This window comes from Erpetoichthys calabaricus, chromosome 7, assembly GCF_900747795.2.
Source record: "Erpetoichthys calabaricus chromosome 7, fErpCal1.3, whole genome shotgun sequence".
NCBI lineage: Eukaryota > Metazoa > Chordata > Cladistia > Polypteriformes > Polypteridae > Erpetoichthys > Erpetoichthys calabaricus.
This window is the reverse complement of record NC_041400.2, coordinates 162,088,189-162,113,504: the sequence shown is the minus strand read 5'-3', so window position 1 is coordinate 162,113,504 and position 25,316 is coordinate 162,088,189. Positions and strand designations below refer to the sequence as shown.

Below are 25,316 nucleotides of genomic sequence, written 5' to 3'. Positions count from 1 at the left end.
AAGGTTACTTGATCACAGCAACTAATAGCAAATGTTGGGGTGAAAAATTGCTAGAGACCCCATCATACAATATTATTCCAGTTCTGTTCCATGATATTATATTACTACAGTTTTAAAAATATTTTTAAATAAGTATTGCAACAACATTGGGCAGTCTTTTTATGTAACTGACCTGAAAGCTGAAATTATATCTCAGTAAGTAAGTAATACTAAGGAAGAATTTGTTACACTTAAATCCATTTTAATGGTAGACATCGATTTCAGCTGTCCTGGCACTTTTCACTGTGAGACAAGGCATCCTAAGTTACAGTATATAATATGCATGAGCATGTTGTCCAAAATTAGCTTTGCCTGAGTCATTGTGATGTTAGCTTTTATTTTATAATTGGGCTATTTACCAATTAGATGAGATGAAAATGGTAAATGTTTAAAAATGGTTTGAATGCATGTAACTGGGTTCTCCTATCCTGGGCAACTTTACCTTCACAATGAGTCCCTTCTGGACTTTCAAGTTGCCAAGTCAGGTCCACACCTATTGTGGAGTGTGGAAAACCAGTGTCTTAAGCAATAAAGCCAAAGAAGAAATCTGTCGACACAAGTCACTAATCAGGCTTTTTTCCATGTGGATGTCTGTCATTTTCAGCTGGTTTATCCAGTTTGAGCCCTACTAAATATATAAATGTATTTTTAATGTTTTAGGCGTCTCAGGTGAATATTTTCATGAGGTACACTCATATGTGCAATGATTACTTACTATAAGATTTTTTTTGGCTATAAGCAAAATATTTTTAACTCATTTTCTCTATAGTTTATAAAAGTTAGATACCTCCTGAGAAGACAATCCTGTGGTTGTTGGGATCCATCAACCTTTTTTATTTTAATGATATTAGTTGTCTTTTCTTTCACTTGTGGACTAAGCAAAGCTTTGGAAGAGTTCATGAACACTGCCGTTAAATATGATAAGTGATTTCGCCTGAGATGGTTTGCTTCTCCATCTTGTCTTTCAGTACATTTTTTTATATCGGTTTATGAATTGTAAATTTACTATACGTAAATCCCCATCTGAGATTTGATGGGATGATCATTGCTTGTAGCGTGCCAGGGTACTTCATTTTAATACGTCAATCCTAGCAAACTTCATGCTTTATTAAGCTCCTCCTTAGCAGTTGCATTGTGAAGCCAAAGTGAATCCAAATGCCTGACTTAAAAGTGAACAAATTATTTGAGAATCTGTAGCACAGTGCAATCATTTGGAACACATTTTATTATGTGTATTCCAAAATTCTTTGTCTTATGGTCACACAATGGCACATCACAGATGTTATTGCCCTGTAGAGATTCCTGTACCTATACATGTCGCTAAATATGCAACATGAAACATATTGGTATGTGGATAGAAGTGATACATTTTTAAAAGTTCATCATAGGTGCAGCTGGAAAGTTATTGATCTTTTGTTACATACAGGTATATTTGAGATGGCCAAAATAGCAGAAGGGCATAGTTATTGACTGCAAGGGCATATGGAAAGTAAAGCCACTTTTGACAAGGCAACAGCGAGTTTTGTTGAGTTAAGCAATTGTTTCACTCAACACATTGGCCGTGAAGTGCATTCATTCCTTTAATTTCTGTTTCTGTTAATGTGCCTATTGAGCATCAGAAGTTCCCTTGCTGCATTCTTACTAAATGAAGGCAAGATCTGCAGTGGGGGATTTTTTTGCTGTCCATTTAACAGTACTTGAATCAACTATAAAGTTAGCACTGACAAGTCCAGAATTTTGGGTTTGAATCAAAGTCAATGTACTGTCTGTGTGAAGTCTGCATGTTCTCTCCATGTTTGCTTAATTTGTTCTACATCTCCTGAGCCTTTCTTCTTATACTTCGGAAATGTCAGTGATAGGTTAATTGGTGGAATGGTGCCCCTCATTCAAATTGTGTCTAGTGCTGGTCATATGGGCAACTCCCAGGCTGTTCAACTTAGTTAAGCTGATTTAAAAAAAAATAAAGCTGGATTACAATATATGTTCATTTGCATAAGAACAGCCTAAATTCTTTGAGGCATGAAGTTGGAAACATTCCTTAGGGACTTTGGTCTATACTGACTTGAGAGCTAATTCCTTTACAGAATGTAATAACTTTGTTGTCATGAATAAAGATACTGTAAACATACTATGTTGTAACAGTTATGTTTCATATTTTGTTGATAAAAGTATTTAGTGTTTTTGCTTATCAAAGTTCATTAAATCTATCTCTCATATATAATAATAGATAATAATAAATTATTTATTCATTGTTTTCTGTCTTTCATTGTTTTTATGTCAACCTTTACTGGAGGCCTTGCATAACAATCTATGAGAAAAGTGTTGTTTTGCAATGCTTCATGTTATTGTGAGTTGTAGTCTTAAACTTTCATGGGGAGATCGTTGGTCTGGCAGGTGTTAGGAAAACAAATCTGTTTTTTTCCAGGGGGTTCCAGTTATGATAGCCATTGTTGATGTTTATTTGCTTCTTTCTATAGGAGATTTACATCATAGCAAAGTAAAAGTATCATATTTTCAGTGTCACATTTTCTTGCATATTATATGAATGAAAGCAGTAAGAAACCAAGCCATGTTTCTATTTGGAATTAGTGTACTTGTCTTTATAGAAAGTAAAATAATTTTCATGACAGTTGATTGTAGATAATTATTTCAATAAATAAACAAATACAAACCTAGTATGTTTGTTATTGTTTTCTATTATTTATTATAGCAATACACAGGTTAAAAAAATCCATTCTCATTATTCTGTTAGTCACAAAGGTGTGCATTTGTAAACTGAACACCTACTCTGAATAAGGCTGTAATACCTCATCTCTAATGATTCATCTTTGGATATCTTTAAAATTCCCCTTTTTGCTTAAACATTCCACATTAAAATGGGTTTGAATTACAAATACATTTTTAAGTGATGCCATGAACTTTGAATTAAAAATAAAAAGTGAAAAATTTACTACATGTATTGTGTTTTGAATTTAATATTTTTTCAACTTTATTTTAGGAGTTGGTGTGTTTTTAAAGTTGCATGCCATTTTACATAATTTTTTCATAATGATATATATTAAAGGGAATACTGATTTGTCTCCTCATATATTTTATTAATGTTGTGCTATCCTACGGTGGCGCAGTGGTAGTGCTGCTGCCTCGCTGTAAGGAGACCTGGGTTCGCTTCTTGGGTCCTCCCTGCGTTGAATTTGCATGTTCTCCCCATGTCTGCATGGGTTTCCTCCGGGTGCTCCGGTTTCCTCCCACAGTCCAAAGACATGCAGGTTAGGTTCATTGACGATCATAAATTGTCACTAGTGTGTGCTTGGTGTGTGTGTGTGTGTGTGTGTGTGTGTGTGCGCCCTGCCCGGGATTTGTTCCTGCCTTGCACGCTGTGCTGGCTGGGATTGGTTCCAGCAGACCCCCATGACCCTGTGTTAGGATATAACGGGTTGGACAATGACTGACTGACTGACTGTGCAATCCTAATCATGTTACCCTTGTTGTCATCAGCAGATGGTAAGTTAGATTTACTTTGGGTTGAAGCTATGCTCTCATCTCTGGATTGGTAATACTGTACCTAACTTTTCCATTAAGAAACAGTGATCTGTTCATGAGTTCCAATGAGTTTTTATAAATGTGTATACATATTTATCATATTATTTCTGTGTGAGTGTACTGCATACGTATATATAATTTAGGGTCACATTTGGGTGGAACCTATGCAATCAGCACTTGGTGCAAGGCAGAAAGCACTGTGGTACATGGCACACAAGACTTGTTCGTATTTGGCAAATTTACAATTTCCAGTCACACCACTCCCACTTCTTTTTGAGTTTGCAAGAAAAATTGGAGGGCCTGGATGAAAACCCACTCGGACAGGAAAAATGTCCAAACCCCACAAAGGCAATGACTGGATATATAATTCAATCCAAGGATGCTGCAACTGTGAGGAAGTAGTGGTAACCACTGCACCTGTAACGGCAGAAGATTTAAAGGAGTAAAATTAATACTACATATGATAAGTTACACATTGTCAATTGTTTTCCATTTTCATATATAATGTAATATGATTAGAATAGCATTTGCAGGATGCATTTATGTGAAAAGTGGAAAGTTAAAAATGTTCTTACATTATCAAATCCACTATCTAATACAGGATCAGATGATAATATTGTGTAACCCTGCAACACTGGGCACAGGACAGAAACCAGTCCACACCACCAGTCACTCATATGAGCCAAGTTAAAGTTAATAATAAACCTAACACTTGTATTGTTGGGATGTGCAAAGAAACCCAGATTCCTAGATCTGGAGAGTCCAGATTTGGAGAAATGTGCAACAGTGTATACAGACAATGACGGGGTTGGAGTTGGACCACCATCTCCTGGATCTGTGAAGTAGAATCACAAATAATTGAACTACCATGTCACTACAGTTTTAAAAAGAAAAGAAGGCATAGATGCAAAATACAGCATTACAAATTCAATTGATAATTTCAGAGACGTGGAATGAACCAAAGGTGCACAGTAAATGGAAAAGAAAGGCCAAATACCTTTTATCCAGTGCCTATACTTTTACATTTCCTCCTGTACTGAGGACAGTTGCATTGTATGTGTATGTTATAACTTAGAAAAGGAAAACAATAAACATCTAGTTTACTCCTGCTCCCTGAAGAGGTAGACAAATAATCATGATACTGTTCTATAAATCGGAGTAATCTTTCACAGATACAGTAAATATGCATGGAATCAGCACAACATCTTGATTTCACAATATTCTCTCATCTTTTATTGGAGTGGAGTATACATGTGGCCATTTGGAGGCTGACACATAACTGTGACTTATACCAGAGCCATCTTAATGAGTCTGAGAGTACTGTGATAACTTTAATTATGCTCTGTGGAGAGAGCCCTTCATAATATAACACACTGATGATATTGTAACATTTGCCAGTTGTTTGAAAGGAGAGCTGAATAAGTATTTTTATTTTTTTTATCAACGTGATACTGTAAATTCTTTCCTTGTTTTACAGAAATGTCCAGTGTGAAGCATTTGTAGCTTCACATCACTATTATGTTCATAGATCTCACTTACAAAGCAGATAATAATCATATATTTAAATAAATTGCCTATTTGTACTACTGTATTTGTGTAGTATAGAAAATATTTCTTTTAGTGCCAAATACAAATGCAACAGGAGTTTGTTATACGAGTTTTTATAAACCTCTTCATTGATGTGGTTTTTCATGCCATATGGAAGCATAAAAAATACATCCTATTCTAATTATTTTTTGATAATTAATGTTTTTTAGGATTACTATAACTCTTCTTCAGGTGTTATCTAAATGTGTGAGGTTTGAAAATAATGCAGATTACATTAGGCTAAGACACTGATTAATAGGATGAATCTATGCATTTATTTTGTCTATTACCCTGCATGTTTAAAAGAAAATTTGTGTTCAAGTGGCATTGTTTAAGCCTGTGTTTTTATACCTTTGTTGTACACAATAGACCTATTACCAGTTTTTTTTTGTTCTTTATTTTGCCTTGTACAATTTCTTGTATTAGTAATTTGTTAGTTTTCGCATACCCCTTGGGGTCAGAGCGCAGGGTCAGCCATTGTACAGTGCCCCTGGAGCAATTTCAGGTTAAGGGTCTTGCTCAAGGGCCCAGCAGAGTAGGATCTCTTTTGACAGTGACGGGGATTTGAACCGGCAACTTTCTGGATACCAGCACAGATCCTTAGTCTCAGAGCCACCACTCCGCCAGTTAGAGAAGCTTTTTAAAATGAGCAAGCTTAAAGGATAAAAAGAAGCATAATGACAAGAGCCCTATGTGTATAGAGTGGAATTTTATATTTTTATACAGTAATCCCTCCTCCATCGCGGGGGTTGCGTTCCAGAGCCACCCGCGAAATAAGAAAATCCGCGAAGTAGAAACCATATGTTTATATGGTTATTTTTATATTGTCATGCTTGGGTCACAGATTTGCGCAGAAACACAGGAGGTTGTAGATAGACAGGAACGTTATTCAAACACTGCAAACAAACATTTGTCTCTTTTTCAAAAGTTTAAACTGTGCTCCATGACAAGACAGAGATGACAGTTCCGTCTCACAATTAAAAGAATGCAAACATATCTTCCTCTTCAAAGGAGTGCGCGTCAGGAGCAGAGACTATCAGAAAGAGAAAGTAGTACTAGGGTGTTGTACCGTGTTAGCCATTGTGAATATAGAGAAAAGCCAAGCAAAATGACACCTTTTATTGGCTAACTAAAAAGATTACAATATGCAAGCTTTCGAGGCAACTCAGGCCCCTTCTTCAGGCAAGAGGAAGAGAGGAAAGCAAACAAATCAATAGGGCTGTTTGGCTTTTAAGTATGCGAAGCACCGCGGCACAAAGCTGTTGAAGGCGGCAGCTCACACCCCCTCAGTCAGGAGCAGACAAAGAGAGACAGAGACAGAGAAAAACAAACAAGCAAAAATCAATACGTGCCCTTCGAGCTTTTAAGTATGCGAAGCACCGTGCAGCATGTCGCTTCAGGAAGCAGCTGCACAGAAGGTAGCAACGTGAAGATAATCTTTCAGCATTTTTAGACGAGCGTCCGTATCGTCTAGGTGTGCGAACAGCCCACCTGCTCAATCCCCCTACGTCAGGATCAGAGAAAGTCAGCGCGAGAGAGAGAGAGAAAAGTAAGTTGGGTAGCTTCTCAGCCATCTGCCAATAGCGTCCCTTGTATGAAATCAACTGGGCAAACCAACTGAGGAAGCATGTACCAGAAATTAAAAGACCCATTGTCCGCAGAAATCTGCGAACCAGCAAAAAATCCACGATATATATTTAAATATGCTTACATATAAAATCCGCGATAGAGTGAAGCCGTGAAAGGCGAAGCGCGATATAGCGAGGGATTACTGTATACGTTTTTCGAAATTTTATGAACTGTCTTGACATGTCAAAATAGTTGACAGTATGAGCAGTAAAAATACTTGGTCATATCATCACCTTCCACTTTCTAGATATACATATTGAAAGAAAGAAAAAAGATACCCTGTTGACATAGGAAAGAGCCAAAATGCTTGAAGCCAACTTGCAATATGGTCAACAGGTCTGGTAACCTGAGAGGAGCAAAAGTCTTTTAATATTTTAAAAAGTCAACTTTTAACGCTTTAGGAATTTCTAACTGTTTAATATGGGTGCAGTGGCACTCTGATAGGTATTCAGAATTGAAGTTTTCTTTTTTCTACTTTAATTATATGACTGTTCGGACTTTTTGACTCTTGGCTGAATCTGTGCCTCATAAATTTTTTGTTGTGTGTGTTTTTTTTTTTTTTTTGATAAAATTAAAATATAAAGGCTTTCACTTCCAACAACAGTGAAGTTGCTACATCCAGCTTTGATGGTTATCATACTGAAATGTTAAAAGATGTTGAATGCCACTTTTTAGGACAATTTTACTGTTGGGTGATGTTTTAAAACAGCCAAGTGCTTTTAAATAAAGTGAAATATTTAAGAAGGGCACCTTGGTCCTTTATTATTTGTAAAAGGGAATGAGCTGTTTATTGAATCGATTAACTTTTTTTTAAGCATAATGGTGTATCGGAATGTTTTATGGATGATAGTTCACATTCATGTTTAAGTAGCTGTGCTTTTTAGTTGTCAATAAGCATAGTGTATTTTTATTTATATATATATATATATATGAAGTGGTCTATTACTATATATCATATTTTCATCATGTCAGTAGTCCAAGGATAAGATTCCTGGTTCTTTGAGTATCTAACTTTATTGGCTTTATAGAGAATTTTGGCCATCAGTTTAGAAACAACAAATACAGTATTGCACAGCAGCTTAATTGTTGCTACTCAGACCTCCATTTTCCTGGGTTTGAATTTTGAAGCGGACAGTATTTGTGTGGATTTTGTACATGCTTTCTGTGTCTGTGTGGGTTTTCCTCCAAGTACTCTGGTTTCTTTCTCACATTCCAAAAAATATGTAGGTTAGGTTAATTGGCAACTCTAAATTGGTCCAGTGTTTGCTAGTGAGCACTGTGATGGACTGGCATTCCAACATGAATTGGTTTCCAGTTTGAGTCCATTTCTGCCAGGGTAGGCAGTGTCTCACCCTAACCCAGAAAACTGATGCACATGTCAGTACATAAATATCAGGGCAGGGAATGCTGAGGTGCTTTTTGTGCTTTGGCACTGAAATTCTCAAATCCCTGGCTGACTGATTCTTTTGATAAATTCTTTAGATAAAGCATTACATTGTCAAATCCACTTAATCCATGCAGTGTGATGATGCAAGAAGCCAGAATGTGTCATAGCAGGGTAGAGGAAAAGGTGGAGCCAGCTGTTTACGGGGTACTAAGACATCACAGGGCTCACTGACACTTGCATGGATCCAATTTTTGTCGCTCAGCCTAGCATCCACCTGGAGGGAAAAAAAAAAAACATGCAGTCATAGATCCATGAGGCAGCAGTATTTCCCTTTAGACATATGTCTGTAATAAAAACAGGAGGCAGAATCCAGTTAAACACAAATACAGTGGAACCTCAGGTTATGAACGTCTCTGAACACGTACAAATCGGGTTACGACCAAAAAGTTTGCCAAACTTTTGCATCTGTTTACGAGCACATACTCGGGTGACAAACAAGCCAGTTTCCCTTCCGGTTCGTACGCGCCGATGATTTCCGCACGTGTTCAGTCTCTCCCTGTGCATTCGCTGTGAACTCTTTGTGCTCTATTTCATTTCCCTTCCGGTTCGTACGCGCTGGTGATTTACACACGTGTTCAGTCTCTCCCTGTACAATACATTGTTCTCGGTCAGACATACATCGCGCAGAGGGACTTTACCTCAAAACTGTAATCTTCTCTCCACCCAGTTCCTCCTCACTTCCTTCATGCCAGAACTTGACTCGTGCAAGGTTAGTTTTCTTGGTTGTTTATGGTTAGTTTTTGTATAAATTGCGGATTTTTCAAATGTTCATTTTTTTCCCTGTGCTTAAAACTCATTAAAAAAAGTGTTTACAGCTATCAGTTTGTAAGGCTAATAGCGTGAACTCTTACAATGTTACTGTTCTCTGTTCAAGGTTTTCTCAGTGTTATTCAATGTTTTTACATTTAGTTTACTATTACACTATGCATTCTATGGTATAATTAACTATTTTTGTGCTTAAAAATCTTAAAAAAAATATATATTTTCATACAGCTTGTACAGTCCGGAACAGATTAATTGTATTTACATACTATGGGGGAAATTACTTCGGGTCATGCCCAAATGGGGTTGTGACCTGAGTTTTGGAACGAATTGCGGTCGTGACCCGAGGTTCCACTGTAATTACATTTGTCCTAATTTCCAACTGATGGCTGTACTTTATTTTTATACCTCATCACTTATAGAGTGAATGTCTTCTTCTAACCACCATTAAATCCAACTAATATTTGATTGATTAAATTATATGTAATTAGAGTTTAAATGCCTGTCCTGAGAAATGGAGTCCAAAGATAACGTACACAGCAGCAGAATGTGCAGTTTGTACTTGATGTTGTGAAAGCTAAACGGCACCACTGAGCCCCAAGCCCCAAACATGACCCATAAACAGAGTCCCAGGTTCAAATAAACGGGTTGTTTAAAACAAATACCTTGTAAAAACAGTTATACTGTCATCTTCTTTCTCTTTCTCGCTCCTCCACACTGCTACTCCTCTAATACAAGTGTTGCCTTACATTCCTCCTAGCTCTGACTCACCTGGACAAGGCAGTGTGGTCTCTTTTTTTGAGAATCCGTGAGTACTTCAACCATTGGAAGCACTTCCGAACCATACGGAAGTCCAAAATAGTAGGGAGTGTATCTCCCTGCAGCACCCCCTAGTGTTACCCACGGACTCCAGCAGGGCTGCGCATTTGAACTACAATTCCTGGCACTCCCTGCGGGTGCCTGAATGGGTATCAGCACCCAGGGATGCTGCCACTTGGTATCTGGGGAAGACAGTAAGCTGGAAATATTTCTTTCTGTGTTAATGGCATCCTGGGAAAGTAAGGATCCCAAATGAATATCGACCCAGCATGTTGTCCCTCACATGTCATTACAGAAAAGATCTAAGGATTCAATCAGATTTTGATGCTGCCTGTATTAGGTATGGAAAAGCAAAGATTTTCTTAAGGAAGTCTTAAATTATTGCATATCAAATACCAAAAAAAACCCAAATTATTGTACCATCCTAGAAAAGAAGAAATTTAGTTGCAAAGTAATCAAGCATTTTGGACCAAGACTGGTTTTAAAATAGTACTGATGCATGTACAGTTCTCTCGCCACTAAAAAGAGAGTTATGTCTTTACAAAGCCCTTGAACATTAAATTAGCAGAACTATTTTGATTTTTATCAGGTTAAAGACCACTTTCGGGTCAGAACCACATTCACTTTGTGAGTCAGTTAACGGAAGGCTAAAGGGTAGAGTTCATCTGAGTGCATGCGTAGTAGTGTTGCTTTACTGATTAAACTTATCAAAAAGATATTTGCTGACAGCTTGCCTATTTTTGATTTTCTGATGAGGTAATATGAAGAAAACATACTGTATACATATAAAGGCGTTAATGTGTCTGATTAAAATATGATGAGATTGTCTTAGAAATGGTGCAAAATTGAGAAATTTAATTTTTAAATAAGTTTCTTTTGTATAGACAAAAGACATGTAAGTATGTAAATTGTTGCTGTATACTTCCCCTTTCTGGAAATGCATGTATGTTATGCACTGTACTTTAACATTTGAAAGCTTACAATATGCTAAAGATCTTTCAGAAAGTTCAGATCCTGTTCCTCAGTTTTTGCCAAAATGTCTTGTCCTAAGATGATAGCTTAAGATTCAATGGCCTTTTAAACTTTGAGTACTGTAGGCCCATTGGGGGTGGATTTAGATGACATGTGAAAAAACTACCTGATTTGGCACTTGAGGAATCTCTGTCATGACAGCTGCACAACAGCAAGTCTCACTTCATTTCTGTTTCTGTGCTGCTTTGCCTTTTTTAAAGTCAAAGAAAACATGTACTGACCAGCTGACCCACACTGCCTGGTCCTATTTTTGTCTGAAGATACTGTTTGTAGCTTCCACTTATGGACATCTCACATACTAGTACTTGATCATATTTGACTATTTCAGAGTGGCCAGTTATCTGACATGCACATCAGAGTATCTGGAACAAAAACACTCATACAAATGCAAGAAGATGACCTTGGATTCAAATCCAGAAGTCTGGAGCTGTGGAGCAGCATCCATAACTAATCTGCTACCGTCACTATAACATAATTAGAAAATTCCACTGCTTGAACTGTTAAGGTATTTTAATTCATTATATGTAGAGACTTTGTCTTTCATTTAAAAACTGCAACTGAGTGCATGAAAAGAATTAAGACATAATGGCAATACCACATTCTGGATAACAAATAAGGACATGAAGCAGAATCGATAAAATCAGTTAATAGGGCACTGTTATTCTAAGCTATCTTCTGGTCACAAATAAAATAATTAACAAAATAATTCTCAAAAATATTTAAAGTGTGAGATATTACAAAACGGGCGGCACGGTGGCGCAGTGGGTAGCGCTGCTGCCTCGCAGTTGAGAGATCTGGGGACCTGGGTTCGCTTCCCGGGTCCTCCCTGCGTGGAGTTTGCATGTTCTCCCCGTGTTTGCGTGGGTTTCCTCCGGGTGCTCCGGTTTCCTCCCACAGTCCAAAGACATGCAGGTTAGGTGGATTGGTGATTCTAAATTGGCCCTAGTGTGTGCTTGGTGTGTGGGTGTGTTTGTGTGTGTCCTGCGGTGGGTTGGCACCCTGCCCAGGATTGGTTCCCTGCCTTGTGCCCTGTGTTGGCTGGGATTGGCTCCAGCAGACCCCCGTGACCCTGTGTTCGGATTCAGCGGGTTGGAAAATGGATGGATGGATGGATGGATATTACAAAACCATACATAAACATCTATTGCAATTTTAGTGCTTTTTTTGTCCTCCATCTGTCCTTTTTCAGACCTGCTTTATCAATTTTAGGGTCCTGAGCCACGGCCACAGACTACCTTATTATTTTATGGTGCAAGGCAGGAGCCCAAATTGACAGGGTAGCAATGTATCCTGCACATTCCCAAATACTATATAGTAGATTTTGTGTAATTTTGAGCCTGGATTCAGAGATGAGAACTACCCAATAATAAATTGAACTGAACTTAACATACTTCTCTTTGTCAATTGAGAAGTAAACCTAAGTATCTGGAGAATATCATATTTGGACATGCAAACTCCACACAGGCATTGACTAAGCTAGGATTCAACCCCAGTGTACTGAAACAGTGTGGAAGTGTTCATATACTGCTCAAAAATTAAGGAAACACTTAATTATCACAGTCTAACACCATGTCAGTTAAGCTTCAGGGATATCAATCTGTCCGGTTAGGAAGCATAAGCCATTGTGAATCAACTTTAACTGCTTTGGTGCAAATGGAAGTGACAACAGGTGCACTGGAGAGGCAACAACAAGTCAGCCCCCAAAAAAGGGAATGGTTTTGCAGGTGGTGGCCACGGACAGTTGCTCTCTCCTTATCTTTCCTTACTGATTCTTCTCTAGTTTTGCATTTTGCTAATGTTCTTGTCATATCTGGTAGCATGGGGCAGTACCTGTAGCCGATTCAGGTTGCACAAGTAGTCTACCCCCTCAAGACTGACACACCAATACGTGCTGTAGCAAGAAGGCCCCGAGACTCGCACCTGACCACCTGCCTCACCCAGTTCAGCATGGGCGCAGTCCGTCCCTTCCTTTTTATTTTCTTGCTCTTCTTTTAACCTCCTGTGTGTCTCTTTTCCCTTCCCTTTTGCTGGCCAGTTTATCCTTCCTCCTTTTGTCTTTGTTTTTTTTTTCTTTTTCTTGTGCTGACTCTTTGTTATATGCATCCATTGGCACAGCGCCTAAGTCGCACACCACAGAAAACCGATGAAGCAATTCAGACAGACTGCACTCCAATTACCTCACCAACCTCCTGCAGTTGCGTGAGCACACACACCCACAAAGATTGAACCAGCCATTCAATTATTTATTTATTTTCTGAGCTGCGGATTCTTTATACCAAAATTACTGTTGTAAGAATGAATATACGTATACCAGCCATCATGATAAGATTAGTAAAAGAATATATTCATAGTTTATAGAATAGTGAATTTCTATAGCTATGATTAATTAAAGTAATGTTTAGATGCTTTGCATTTGCATGTTTTTGGAAGGAAATGCATTACATTATTGGGAACATTCCGTTGTCGGCACCACCAATGTATTTTCTTAAAAGAACGCCATGTAGAAATTAACTAATAATGTATAAATAAAGAAGGAGCTCCTTTACAATGGCCTTCGCTGAAAACAGTATGGTAATGGGTAATAAAAGTACATTACATGTGTATTATTTGTACTTTACTGTTTTAAACTGTTGATTGGTATCATTTCTGAATGAGTGAGTGTATTCAATTAATGATGTATATTTTTAAACTAATTTTCTCATTGAAAACAATTGAAAGTGATTGTTCATGTACCTATTAGCAAATGTTGAGTAAAGGTGTACCAATGTTAAATATCTGAATTTTTTTTAATTATACATTTTGTCTATGAATACTTAAAGTTCAGCCTTCAGTAGCACAGTGTGAATTTAGGGAAACAGTATAGTTTATTGTAAAAGAGTGGGGCATGCATGTGATTATTTTGACTAGGTTTAGTATTGCTTTCTTTAAATATATGATTTATTTTTCACTTCATAATTGTCAATTTTGCCATCTTATTCATTTTTGGAAGTTTGTCCCTTTAAATTAGGAAACTCTTACTTATTGATTAGTTTTAAAATGTAATTTAGTACCATGTTGTTATTTTGTTGTTGAGTTTTTTCAAGGATGACACCATTTTGTGCATTTTTTGTATGACGGCGGCTAATATATGGTTTAGAAATGGTGCTTTATGTGTAATGTCATCACATAATCTCTTGAAGATGGTAGCACAGTAGGAACAGCATCCTAGTATTGGGATACAATTCAGAAACCTCTTGTACTTCATAAACTACTTTGGTGAAGGCAGTCTTTTTTTCTAGTATTGTTATTTTGACTTTTGTCAATGTTTTTTGACCTTCCATTATGATACTGTTTTGGCTTAGACGCAAGTATTTTTTATTTTCCTGATTTCTGACCTTTGCTTGCATTTTCAACTATGATTAAACATGCTACCTATTGAACTTCATCTCAGTCTTTTATCTGAACATTCACTTCGTGGACAAATTGCCCTTTTAAGGTTTTTCATTTTTCACTAAAAACAAAAATTTCCAATATATTGTAGCAGACTTACAAATATCATTTTTAAGTGTTCTCTGAAAATTTCTTAAAACAGAGTTACTATTAAAGATAAATAAACAAGCATGATCAGAAAGTATTTTTTAAAGAATTTAAAGGGACCAGTGCTTCAAATGTTATTAATATATGAAATGTCTTTCCACTAGAATCTAATATTTTTGTTTATAATTTGTGTAAAAAATGTTTGTCTTGCTTTCATCCATCTATTTTCTAAAACTGCTGAATCCATTTTTAGGTCACAGAGAACTCCAACCTAAATCGGAAGCACTGGGCTAAAGGTACCATTGCATTGTCATTTATAAAGTTTTGTGTTCATGTGGTCAATAAAATTTATCTAATCTAGTCTAAAACGCTACATGAATAAATTCCCCACCTATGAGAATAGGATTTTATAATGATATCGTGTTTACCAATACCCCTCAATCATATCAAGCATTATCTATCTTTTCTGTATTACTAGTCAAGCTTTTCTGCTAACTGCCAGCTGTTGTCTAGGCATGTATATAACAGTAAGGCTAAGCCATACTACATGAATATATTTTACCTTGAAGAATATGAATACATTTGAAGAAATATGTAGAACAAAAGTATAAAGTATTTTTTTCGTCTTTAGGATAACCTCTATCTAATGATAGCTTTGAGATTTCTTATACCTCTTGGAGTTGTAAGGTTGGATGTTTCAGACAGCAGTACTCAATAGCCACTCCAAATAAAATATCATATCTTTGGACCAATTCAAGAAAACAAAATAACATTTCAAATGTTTCCGAGGTGGAAACTTCAAAAACTCTAATGTTAAATGTTCTGTATAGGCATTTGTAGAATGCAAATTATGATGCCTCAAAGAAAATTATGACTGTGAAGATGTTATATGCATAATTGTCAAGACAGAAAATGAATTAGAGTAATACACCATTAAAATAATTTAAGAATCACTGTATTCATTTCTTATGTTCTCTATGCTTACTTTAATCAATTCATAGTTTTATGCTATTTAGCGAACTCATGGTGCATTATGTTTGGCCACTTATAAAACTTGAAGGGCGTCAGTAGAGGAACAGGCACACCACCTAGGTTGGTTTGGTCTGCTGTCCAGGGTAACAGACTGTTAAGAATCCTTGTTCTCAAATTTCATACAACCACCCTTTGGAGTTCACGGAGTCTGTATTTAGGAGCTGAGTTCACTAAAGAATCACTGGTAGGAAAAGAAGTCCAAGACAGAAAAAGACAGAGGCTGCTATGTCATCATAAGAAGATAAACTCGGACTGCTACTCATGTTGGGCAGAAACCTGTTGTAGTAGGCTCAGTGGAGCAGCAATGTTACATTTAGTGATTGGAATTTTAAAACATTCCCTGTATATTTTAGGTTAAATAAGACCACAAATTTGTTAATCTTTAGCTGTTTAGCATTCCTTACCAGGGTAGAACTAAACCTTTTTATGCATGTTTTAACAGGTCAAACACTTCTAGTTATATTTATCATCTGTGTCCATATGATTTTTTTTTTTTAAACACATGTAGTATTTACTTCAGTTTTCTGAGGCCACAGAACTTGCCTTTACCCTCTTTGCTTACTGCTGATGTTGTTATTTCACACAAGTTATTGTGTCTGTTCAAAATGAGCTATGAGTCATTCTCATTATGTTCACTTGACAGACTTTAATAACAGTAATAATGTAGACTAAGATCACAATTCAAAATCTGGGGAAATGATTTTCTATGATGGGAGGTTTTTTAATGCTTCATGACTTTGTCTTTTTAATCCCTATACTTTGACTTATTTTCTAGATTTGTCATTCTCAAAGAATGCATTAGTACTAGGGTGTTGTACCGTGTTAGCCATTATGAATGTAGAGAAAAACCAAGCAAAATGACACCTTTTATTGGCTAACTAGAAAGATTACAATATGCAAGCTTTCGAGGCAACTCAGGCCCCTTCTTCAGGCAAAGAATGCATTATACAGTTGGTATTTTTTACTAACAAGTATTATAATGCTTCTCATTTAACATATTTGAAAGAGTTTTTGTTTTTCAATGAGAACTGCTTTTCGATATGAGGTGAGGTGCAAACCACCAGCTTGTACAATCTTTGCTATAGGAGCCAGTAGTCTTTTATTTGGAGGTTGAATTAAGGTGCATATTGTAATCCCCTCTTTCAGTCCACTTCTGTGAATTTTATTTTAGTTGTTCATGAATATATTGGTAATACAAAATTATGGAAAGTTTTCTTTGGTGGAAAATAAAAAAATATACAGTATATTGGGACATTTTAACATGTTTTACGCAAGCATATTTAGCCCAATAAGGCTTATCAATCCTATTCACCTAATTTCTCCAAAATAATGTAAAAGTCCAATTAATGTTAACATACATCCAATTTTGTATGACAGAAAATAAATAGTTTTAATATTAAGAACAGATTGTTGGAAAGCAAAGTTGTTCACATACAAGTTTTTATATGTCATGAAATTTACATGTGAGATTCTAAGCATACTGAAAAAAATGATAAAACAAATAAGTTCTGAATTAAATTAAAATGAAGAATTAGATTTTGATTTCAAGTTTGACTGTATATGAATGTTTTTGCTGCTATGAAAAACTACCTGCACATGGTTTTGTTGTAGAAATGTCTGTATACTTAGTCTGTTATGTGAACTGCTAAAAGCATTCCAAGTGTGTCATAATTAAATTATGTATTTGCTTGAATATATTTGAATTTGGTTTAAAAGTTATGCAGGTGACGTGTGTAACTATATTAGATACATGATAGTAACAAGGAGACTATTAACATGGCCTCTCTTGGTAAACAGGCAAAATGTTTTGCACATATGTTTATAGTAGTGTAAAATGTTCCATCTCTCTCTCTCTCTCTCTCTCTCTCTCTCTCTCTCTCTCTCTCTCTCTCTCTCTCTCTCTCTCTCTCTCTCTCTCTCTCTCTCTCTCTCTCTCTATATATATATATATATATATATATATATATATATATATATATATATATATATATATATATATAAATAATATAATATCATGAGAGAATAACGTAACGGATTTAGATCAGGTTTTTTTCTGTAATTTGCTTGAAAATTCCAGTTTATTTTGCATCTTTTCTCATTGTGCTTAGTATTATAGTTTCTTTTGCGGCGCCAATTTTTTCATGCAAATCTGAGACACAGGCTGCGGGCCAAGGGGAGGGGGAGGTAGGACCTCAGGAGTAAGGAGACAGGCGGGGCCATCCTCAGTCACATGCCAACTGTTATTCGAGCATCTCTACCTCTTGCCACATGTTGGAACATACCTTTCCTCCGCTTAGCTAGTGATACCTGTCGATTCAGCAGATATTGTTAAAGAGTAGCCGAGTGTTACGCAAACAATCAGGGAAAATGATTATCCTGCTTTGATCAGCGTCCTCTTCATGTTTCTTTTCTTGTTGTGTAGCTTTCTTGCATTTTAGTCTTTGTTTACATGAAGGAGTGATGTCATCTTCACTCTTAATTCATAATCCCTTGCGCAAAAATAAACCCCAAACATGTTACTTCCACCACTATCCTTGACACATGTGAATATGGTTATATTAGCAGTCTTAAGTTTTTTCTCCAAACATGTTTTTTTTCTTATTATTGCCAAGAAAGTTACTGTGATTTAGTTTTAGCCATTATGAGAGTATTCTTCCAAAAAATCATCCACATGGTTCTTTGTAAGCTTAAGAACGTTTGCTTGTTTTTTTTCTTTCTTACCTTGATGAGAACTCTATTGTTGTTTACCTTGTGTTTTACTCTTAGAAAATGAACATAGATATTTGTACAGTAACAGAGGTCTAGATATCTAGGGTTTCTTTTTTATATTCTGTATACATTTTCTTTTTGCTCTTTTTTTTTTTACTATAAACTGAATTCTATGAGATTTTACTATTGTTTTATAGTACTCTTCAGACTAATGGGCTTATCTTAGAACACTCTTTCTGAAGTTATGTTTTTTAGATCATGATACAAAGTGTCACAGTGGCATCTTTATAGATCCTTACCTTTGGATAGAAGAAGGCCTAACTCTGCTACATATGTTGTCTTAGAAAATAACTCTTTGCTTGGTTAAATTTTGTACTTTGAAAAAGATAAGTATGGTGTAGCATAACAACATTGTGAATTCCTACTGGAGAAGAGATAAAAATATGACAAAGTATCAAGAGGTACTTTACATCTGAAATAGAATAGTGTATTTTTTAATGTTACGAGGAAAAACATGTCATTCCTATTTTTCCTTGGAGGGTGTCAAAACAACCTTGCATCTGCTCAGCAGCCATGAGTTGCTCAAGGGAGAATTAGACAACTTTTGGATCATAATAATAATTTGAGTTTTTACCACTTATGTTTCCTCCATAGGTTTTAAGTCTGTCATTATAGTAACTATAAGGGGGTTAAGAAGGTAAAAGTAAATTTATTCTTGAGAGACCTGTGTAACAGAGTGTAATTTACAAACAAAGAAGTTTGTATTTTTTATTTTTATCTAATATGTCTAAAACAATTGATTGTCAATAAAAGACTAAGAAACTTTTAATTTTTATTGCGTAAAATAAATAAACAAGATTACTGGAAAATACTTACAGTTGTATAATAAAACAAATGACTGGAGGCTATGCATTTTGAGAAAAAACATGGATATTTGATTATCAGTACAGTAAAGCTCTTGGCTCAAACATGTTCACTGTGGGCATACTATTTGCACTTTCTTTCTGTATTTTCTTTCTTTCTTTCTGTATTTTCCTAAAGTAACTCCAGGTACTCCAGTAGTCTGTTTGCCCATATCGGAAACATTTTTATTTTTTTATGAGCTATAGTGAATTAATGTAAATCATTTTGTATCTATTCTGAAGCCACACTATACAAATGCTTCATCATTTTCGCCCTTATTTGTGGTGTGCTGAATGAGACACTGGACCTTTAACCCCAAGGTTGTTGGATCGATTCCTGCCTCTGACTCTTTGTGTGGTCCCAAGCAAGTCACTTTAATCACCTTTGCTCCAACAGGCAAAAAAAAAACCAAAAAAAAAAAACAGCAGTATATCCTGATCTTGTAAGTCTCCTTGGATTAGGGTCTTAACTAATATACAAATTATATCATGTCTGGCATGGAAGAAGCAAATTCCTTTCCTATTCATGTATCTGTTCCATATTGTCCAGTATTTATGATCAATTAATAGATCATTGCATTCAAAAATAATGTGAATTTTTGCTACTTTTTGAAAGGCATTAAAATGCGCAGATTGAGTGCATAAGAAGAAAAACATAAAGTGTACGTCATAAATGGAGATTAGAAGGCAGAAGGAAATAACTTAAGTGACAAACAACAGAAATAGTGGATAACATAAGAAAAGGAGAGAGGACCAATACTTCAAACAAATCAAAATGACATTTAACATTGTCCTGCTCTATGTATAAAAATGCTAAAAGGCAAAAGAAGTCATAATCTGAAATGACATGCTACTGTGATAGAAGCTTAGAAAAAGGGTGACACATTTCTGAGCTTGTGGCGGGCATCATTGTGAGGATATTATCAACATATGTGTTGATTATGAGATGTGCAAGTCACCCACATCAGCTGGAGCATGGAAACGTTGAAAAGAGGTAAGTCACGAACAGGGCTTTATGGAACACCACAGGAGAGGGATTTAGAGAGATGCTTTCACCTCCAGAGAAACCAGACTTAATCTAACAAATACTTTATAGGCAGAGCACTGTGTCATTAGGCTTGTTTGGAGAATGGATTAGTCAAATAGTTTATATCATTTATAATAAATCTAAACTTCAAAATGATGTTACAGTATTTCGTATTGATTATACTGTATGTAAACATATATAATATGTATAGTGATGCTTCCATTATACAATTCACATTGAACTGATAATAGAAAATAAATACCATAGGTTAAATACAACATTGCAAACAACTAACCAAAAATGCCAGAGTCTTATTTTAAATTCTTACGATTAATTAAAGCTGTAAATTAAAGTCTCCTAGTAAATCGACCTGCTGTCCATGTTTCTCAGCTAGGGTACATTTGAATTAATGATTTGTAATATAAAATAGATGTTTATGGCATTAAGCAAAATAGATTTTAATGAGAAAGTCTGGTTATAGTTTAGAGGTATTGACTCTTAAATAGCACAACCAAGTTAATGCCTTGTATTTGCAGGAATAGCAATGAGATTAACAGACCCCTCTTTTTATAGGCCCAGAGATGTTTCCTTTATGTCAAAAGGGTATAGTGTTTGTTACATGTCAAAATATTTGAATTACTAGCTTAAAGCAATACTCCACCCAAAAATATTTATTTTACATTACTTACCCTATGTAGTTGGTAGTGGTTGTAGAGAATTTTTTTTTTTTTATGTCGTCGTGTCATGCAGAATGAGAGAAAGCAGTTTATGATATAATGAAATGTAAGGGTGACCTGTTCTGGTGAATGGCAAATAACATGAAAAAGTGAAGACATTTCTCTTGGCCAGTGAACGAGTGTGGGAGGCAGATCTTCAATTTAAACTCGCAGTATTATGGGAATGCGTCTTTCCTGTTTTTTTAGGCTGAAAACATGAGGTTATAACTTTTTCTTGATAACCACTATAAACTTCATTGAGTAAGCAACATATAAAAAGTATAATTTTTGAGTGCGGTATTCCTTTAACATGGGTTTGGGCAATATATCAAATTTTCAATTCAATTCAGTATTTAAGAAAAATTGATATGCATTAGCCAATATCATTTTGTTCAGTACTTTTATTTCCTGCAACTTCTTTTGAACATTACATAAAATCTGCAAAGTCTTCACCACTCTGTTGACACCACTCATGTTACCTGGCAGTGAGGAGCATGAGGAAAAAATGAAGAAAGTAACTGAAGAGAAAGAGTTTAGAACAGTTACTTAGCTCTGCTGTTTGGAAATGGTTTGGTTTTACCTGGGGTGACAGTCTTAAGTAGCACAACATTTAAAGGTATAACATGTTACCCCATATGAAGAGGCAATCCGGGCATGTGTGGTGCCTGAAACTGGCCTCCCTGGCAAAACAGGTCCCTGCAAAGCAAAGTTCCATAAAATGTTCACTCTTCCCCTGCATACCATATGAGTGGAAAAACAGCAGGTGGAAGGGGGTAACAGCTGCAGTTACTTACACTTTTGCCTACTTAACTTGTGTCCTAAAAATATTCTTTCTGTTTCAGTGGTCAGGTAACTACTGTACATTAACCAGTAATTCCCACAAACAATGAGATGTCCTTGCATCATAAGCTTTCATCTGTTAATTTAATACATTCTCCACTCTGCACTGAAACTCTACAAATTAGAATTAAAAACATCAGCCTTCATAGTTTTCTTTTGTGTGAATTTTCAGTGTTTTTGTATCAGTTATGGGGTAAACTACATTACTAGCCTTTTTATTTATTTATTTAATGTTGTAATATTTGTTTAGGAGGTGACTTGAACTACCTGATTTAAGTAACTGTGACTGTTGAATGTACAGAACATTCAATCAATGTACTGTTTCTGTAGCTATTATTTCAAAATTTTATTGGAAGAAAATATACCAGGCTCTGTTTAAAAAAAACATGTCTATACATAGAGGGAAGGCATGATACCAGACTTTTTGTATTTGATACCAATACCAATGAAATTGTATGATACTTGATACCTTTTGATACCACAGCTAAAACAAAAATCCCATTCAATGGCTTTTTTATTAAAAGTACCTCCCCTTATTGAAGTGATCAATATTGTGCCTTTTTCTTCAATACAATATAAAATATATAAATACTGACAGTAACAGCAGCTTTAAGATACTGGTATATCCATCAAGTAGTTACTCAACAATCATTTAAATAAACTTCTTTAACAGGTTTGACCACCCTAACCCACTCTCACCTCGGAGTACTGCACCCTCCACCCATCCTTCTGCTGATACCAGTATAGGAGAGACATCCCCACCCACAATTACAGCAGCGCAGGTGAGCAGAGAGCTGAGGAGACTTTGTGCTAGCAAAGCAGCGGGTCCGGATGGAGTATCGCCACGACTGCTGAAGGTCTGTGCGTCGGAGCTGGGGAGTCCTCTACAGCGCATCTTCAACCTGAGCCTGGAGCAGGGGAGAGTCCCGAGGCTTTGGAAAACATCTTGCATCACCCCAGTCCCAAAGGTATCACGTCCTAGTGAGCTGAACAACTTCCGGCCTGTCGCTTTGACGTCACATGTGATGAAGACCATGGAGAGGCTGCTGCTTCACCACCTGAGGCCAAAGGTCCAACACGCCCTCGACCCTCTGCAGTTCGCATACCAGAAGAAGGTGGGAGCGGAGGATGTCATCATCTATCACTCTCCCACTTGGACAGAGGCAGTGGTGCTGTAAGAATTATGTTTCTAGACTTCTCTAGCGCCTTCAACACCATCCAACCTCTGCTCCTTAGGGACAAGCTGACAGAGATGGGATTAGATTCATACCTAGTGGCATAGATCGTGGACTATCTTACAAACAGACCTCAATATGTGCGTCTCGGGAACTGCAGGTCTGACATTGTGGTCAGCAACACAGGAGTGCTGCAAGGGGACTGTACTTTCTCCGGTCCTGTTCAGCCTATATACATCGGACTTCCAATACAACTCGGAGTCCTTCCACATGCAAAAGTTCGCTGACAACACTGCTATCGTGGGCTGCATCAGGAGTGGGCAGGAGGAGGAGTATAGGAACCTCATCAAGGACTTTGTTAAATGGTGCGACTCAAACCACCTACACCTGAACACCAGCAAAACCAAGGAGCTGGTGGTGGATTTTAGGAGGCCCAGGCCCCTCATGGACCTCGTGATCGTCAGAGGTGACTGTGTGCAGAGGGTACAGACCTATAAATACCTAGGAGTGCAGCTGGATGATAAATTGGACTGGACTGCCAATACTGATTCTCTGTGCAAGAGACGACAGAGCCGGCTATACTTCCTTAGAAGACTGGCGTCCTTCAACATCTGCAATAAGATGCTGCAGATGTTCTATCAGAAGGTTGTGGCAAGCACCCTCATCTACGCGGTGGTGTGCTGGGGAGGCAGCATAAAGAAGAAGGACGCCTCACGCCTGGACAAACTGGTGAGGAAAGCAGGCTCTATTGTAGGCATGGAGCTGGACAGTTTAACATCTGTGGCAGAGCGAAGGGCGCTCAGGAGGATCCTATCAATCATGGAGAATCCACTGCATCCACTAAACAGTATCAACTCCAGACAGAGGAGCAGCTTCAGCGACAGAGTGCTGTCACTGTCCTGCTCCACTGACAGACTGAGGAGATTGTTCCTCCCCCACACTATGCGACTTTTCAGTTCCACCTGGGGGGGTAAACATAAACATTATACAAAGTTATTGTCTGTTATACCTGCATTTCTATCAGTCTTTAATATTGATTTTTTTTATCAGTATGCTGCTGCTGGAGTATGTGAATTTCCCCTTGGGATTAATAAAGTTATTCTATCTATCTATCTATCTATCTATCTATCTATCTATCTATCTATCTATCTATCTATCTATCTATCTATCTATCTATCTATCTATCTATCTATCTATCTATCTATCTATCTATCTATCTATCTATCTATCTATCTATCTATCTATCTATCTATCTATCTATCTATCTATCTATCTATCTATCTATCTATCTATCTATCTATCTATCTATCTATCTATCTATCTATCTATCTATCTATCTATCTATCTATCTATCTATCGTCAGCATTCATAAATATCTAAATATTATGCAAAACCTGAATTTTAATGTGTGGCATGGATAGGATCCTGTCCTGGGTATGATGGTAAACTGCATCTGGCCCTGCAAGGGGCCCTCCAAGTTGCAGGGAAAATTTGGGGGTTGGAAGTAGGATAGAGTGTCCAACCATCATAAAAAACTTCACACAGCTCCAAAACGGCACACCGGACTCTTTTCTGCTCTCCACGGGAGTAGCTCTGTTGTAGCCACCCTAAGGAAGAAGGTGGCTTGCATTATGAATGGGATCGGGGAAAGCCCTTGGGAGCTTCATCCCTAGGAAACTCAAAACCGCCAGATAACCAATGAGGTCAAGCTTGTTGGCGATCAGAACTGGTGTGGTGCAGAGGCTTCACCTGCTGCATGGCAGCACTTGGGTCCCAATTTGTGGCAAGTAGACGTTGTCTCTGCATTTCAGTGGTGTCACTCTCTGAGATACGCAGACCTGGGACTAGCCAGATCTCTGCAGGTAGTTACTCCTTCTATTGGTCTGGTTGCTATTACTGTGGTGGGCTAACTCCTTCCAGTGGTGTCTGATGTCAGTCCTTTCAATGAGCGTATTATGAGACTCAGATTAAGGCAGTCTCTTTGTGCTGAGTGATGTCTTGGTAAGGGAGACATTCTATTTGCAACTTCACTTGGTGGCTGATGGGTGCCTGCAAAATGACAGTCCTTTGGTCATGGGTAACTTCAGTGTGACCACTGGCACTGACAGGGCTGGCTATGAGGACTGTTTTGGTCCCCATGGTTCTGGCAACTGTGGTAAAAGTGGCTCCATGTTCCTTGACTTTGCAAAAGGTCAGGGGCTGTGGATCTCGGGATCCTGATTCTTGCTCCCTGAGCCGCATCATTGGACTTGTTGAACCGATAGTGGTGATGCAGTGAAGGAGATCAATCACATCCTTGTGGGCAGACGCTGGAGGCTCCTACAGAACTGCAGTGTCTACAAAAGCATCCAGTTTGTGAATTCTGACCACAGACTTGTTGTTGCTACTCTCAAGATCCAGCTTAGGTCCAGTAGTGAGGCTGGGCCTAACTAGACTCCAAGATCAGAACGTTTCTAATGAGTTTGCATGCAGTTTGTGAGGAACTTGTAGAATTGGGTGTGACTTTTGATCCTAATGTGATGTGGGAGACCTTCAGTGACAAAA

General features: G+C 37.2%; 1 protein-coding gene across 2 annotated transcripts in view; it reads left to right on the top strand.

Moving 5' to 3' along the window:
* pdzd2 (PDZ domain containing 2) overlaps positions 1 to 25,316 on the top strand; it is a 366,506-nt gene that overhangs the window by 75,869 nt on the left and 265,321 nt on the right. The window lies entirely within an intron of this gene.